At 37.9% G+C, this 3,679-nt stretch overlaps 2 long non-coding RNA genes across 2 annotated transcripts; both read right to left on the minus strand.

The window, feature by feature from the left end:
* Positions 1 to 250: 250 nt before the first annotated feature.
* Positions 251 to 659, minus strand: LOC132124967 (uncharacterized). The gene is made up of 2 exons (XR_009426822.1): positions 443 to 659; positions 251 to 355 (listed from the first exon to the last, which is right to left on the minus strand). It is a non-coding gene; the product is annotated as an uncharacterized LOC132124967 (long non-coding RNA).
* Positions 660 to 1,034: 375 nt separating this feature from the next.
* Positions 1,035 to 1,677, minus strand: LOC132124963 (uncharacterized). Its single transcript, XR_009426821.1, has 3 exons — positions 1,538 to 1,677; positions 1,248 to 1,378; positions 1,035 to 1,151 (listed from the first exon to the last, which is right to left on the minus strand). It is a non-coding gene; the product is annotated as an uncharacterized LOC132124963 (long non-coding RNA).
* Between the last annotated feature and the right edge of the window lie 2,002 nt (positions 1,678 to 3,679).

A 3,679-nucleotide genomic window follows, 5' to 3' on the forward strand; every position in this document is an offset into this window, starting at 1 on the left:
ATATGCTGGGGAAAAAATGAAACATTTCATAGGGCCCTAAACATGTTTTTTTTTTTTTTTACTTTTAATAAATTGATGTGAAAATGTATGTACTACGAAAAAGGAGATGAATGAAATGAAATGAAATATTTATTTTATCATTCAAAGTCAAAGTCACCTTTATTTATATATCGCTTTAAACAAAATACATTGCGTCAAAGCAACTGAACAACATTCATTAGGAAAACAGTGTCAATAATGCTAAAAAAAAATCATTGAGGATTTCTTTAAAAAAAAAAAAAAAATCTCGTCTCGCTCTCATGAACCCAGTCTCGTGTCTCGTCTCGTCTCGTGGGATAAGTGTCTCGTCACACCCCTAGTAGCCAGAGCAAGAGATAAATTAGATTTCTTTTGCATGTCTGACAGTGTAACATTAAGCTGAAGTATTTCGAATGAGTTAAACCTGTATCCTGTTTTCTGGGTAACATTGAGAATATCACTATATATTGTTGCAACACCTCAGCCACTACCAGTCTGACGGGGCTCATGCTTATAACAGTAATTTGGTGGAGTTTAGACTAATGCTAAATCAAAAATGCCTGTCAAAATTAACACTGGAACAAACACAATCTTTATTGATTGGACAGCACAAGTACTTCTATCTGAGTATGTAGAACAAAACTCATCATAATAGTTATTTGAGAATTGTCTTACTAGTCACATGGAGCGAAGTGTCCTGGAGATGTTGTCAGAGAGCAGCTCCGCTCCGACTCTGCTGGGGTGCAGGCCATCAGCGCGAAACAGCCTAGGACGCTCCCAGAAAAGATTCCAGTTATTAACAAATAGCAGTTTCTGTTCTTTACACCATGACAACAACCATTCATTTAAAGCAACAAGTCTACTGAACCTTTCGTGTCCTCGTCGATACGTGGGCAGTGGTCCTGACACAATGATCGTCGCCGCGGGTGTCGTGCTGCGAACCGTCTCGATCAGGCTCCTGAAGTCCCTCTTCAGTGTCTCCGTCTGCCGCAGCGTGTTGTCGTTAACCCTCTCAGATGATAACAGTGTCGTGTTCTGTCTCGCGAAGTGGAGCTCCTGCAGGTGGAGATCCTGAAGACCGGAGGCGTTGGAAGGAGAGAGGTCATCGCCCAGGTCCTGGCTCATGTCTTACGCTGTGGACATCTGGGAAGATCGCGTCCTGGGTGCACCAAGTTTGTCTTGAGAACCACACAGAGTAGAGGTGGTAGTAGGGTTAGCTGTTTACTTACCCTGGACTTATGAGCGTCAACCCCTGAATGTTTCCAGCACAGCTCTCCACTCTCTCAGCTGGGCCTGCTTCTCCACGAGGTCACGGATCTGCTTCTCCACAGCCTCCAGCTCCTTATTAGAAATAAACAAACTAGAGAATAGGGGAAATGCAGAAAAGAAAAATAGCAAAATGGAAAACATACATATAAATCTTAAAATACCAGTATTCAAATTTTTTGATGTTACAGATGCATAATGATATGTTGTGTAAAATAAATATTAAGTTATTTAATAAGCTTCCTCGGATCACCTGTGTTTTCTATCTCTGTCAGCAGCTCCCATTAGAAATTTTCTTGGAACCTCCCCTCTGTTTTAGAGGGTTTTTAAGACACTCCTGAAATCACAGTACAATTTTAATCAATATTTGTTTACAATGAAAAATCAAAACGTGTTTGAAAATCTGGTTTGAAATAGTGTCAGCCAAATTTAGACCGCGAGTGACGTCACTGATAGACTCTACAGTGCAGACTTTTAGTTTTAATTAATTAGCTTACTTCCAATTATCTTTTGACATATTATCATCAAAAACGTTTACAAAGCTATCAAAACCGCTCCTTTACACATAAGATGTGATTAAAAGCCCAAACGTTCATTAATAAGAGCTCAAATCTATTATGTTATACTTATGCTTCTAAGCTAGCATAATATTTGCTAGCAGACATATCAGATAATTAAGATGCCATAATCACAGAGGTATAAATGTTAACAAAAGTACTTAAAGTAGACTGTGGATAATATTAACATATGTTACTTAACCAATTTGTCGCAGTTGTTGAACTTTTCTTTGGTATAACTGACGAGAAACAGAGAAACTGTCAGACGAGTCCTCTCCTCTCCAGCAGCTGATGTGTCCGCGGTTGCCATGGTAACTCTCAACGGCTAGTAGGCTAATAAAAACAATAATATTAAAAAAGGGTTTTAGCGTCTTTACGGAGATCAAGACTTTTGTTTTATACATTTTATCAACCTCTTTATTTATTATAAATTGTAAGACTCACCTCGGAAAAGCCAATTCTCCTGTCAGACACAGTTGAAGTGAAAAGTACTTCAAACAAACGTGCTGTCCTCCTGATAACGTTATTGTATCTGCGGCAGATGAGATGTTGTAGCCAGTCTGTCATTATTTCACGTTCACAACTCCTTACGAAATAGAAAGTTTCACAACTCCGAAAAATGTATTTCCTTTCTTGTCAATATTGTGTGTGTGGGTGCGTCAGTTGTGGAAGCGCGCGCGCGCTGTATGCCACGTCACTATATATTAAAAGCATGTCCATATTCTGACTTGGTGAAAAGAAACACATTTTATCTTTAAGGAACGTTTAATCGTGTGTCTGAAGTTTAATTACACTTTATAAATAGCACTATACTCAGGGAGCATATAAAGAATGTACAAAAATTATGGTAATTAAAATTACGTGCATACGACGTTGTAGTTACGTTGCCAGTAAGTCATGAAGTTACCAATATATTACGAATAGAGGACCTATCTGGGACGTTCAATACAATTACGTGCATGCGACGTCATAGTTACGTTGTCAATTGGTAAGTCATGGAATTACCAAAAATTACCAATACGTTACGTAACCGTTACGTAACCGTTACGTCGTGTGTTAGCAGGGAGCCCATTTATCACTACGAGCTCAGAATAAAAGCATTTTTATATTTTTTAGGAGCTTCCAAAAATAATATCACAGCGAATGCACTAATCCACCCATTAGAACACAACAAGAGCAGATTTCAGGTGTTTTTGAGCTGTTTATGTGTGCAAAATGAAATCTAATTTGACAGCGTGATACAGATTATGAATACTGGAAGGAAAAAAAAGTCACGACAGCCTTTTAAAACCCTCTGGAGTCGATTAACGCATATACGCGTTTTGAGTCATTTTATCCTGATTTACCCGAAAATTACTTAAATTACACCTTCAGTTTTAATCGTACAGATAAGGGCAATACATCAATCGAATCTGTAAAGGGTCTACTTTTTTTTGGATACTAACATAATAACAAAACTTTGTGCACTTATAAAATAAAGATAACAAACAAGGTGTGCTGTCTGCAGCCTTTGTCTGCGCTGATCTTCATTTACAAAAAAGTCATTAAAATGAACTGTAACTCCATGAATACTCAACGAAGAGACATGAGAGAGATATCTATAGAAAGCTTGACATGTCTACTTTTAAACTAAACAAGTGCTGCCGCACAAATATTCTGTGATAAAGTAATCCATATCAAAACAACGCGATGTCCTTTTTTCACGTCTCTCTTCATTATATCTAATGTGTATGGAAGGCCAAGAGGGTCAAATACACGTGAATTTTAACACGTCAACAACACGTTAAATACGTGTATTTCACACGTAGACAACACGTATTTAACTCGTTGTTTACACG

The sequence above is a fragment of the Carassius carassius genome, chromosome 3, assembly GCF_963082965.1.
Source record: "Carassius carassius chromosome 3, fCarCar2.1, whole genome shotgun sequence".
Lineage (NCBI taxonomy): Eukaryota > Metazoa > Chordata > Actinopteri > Cypriniformes > Cyprinidae > Carassius > Carassius carassius.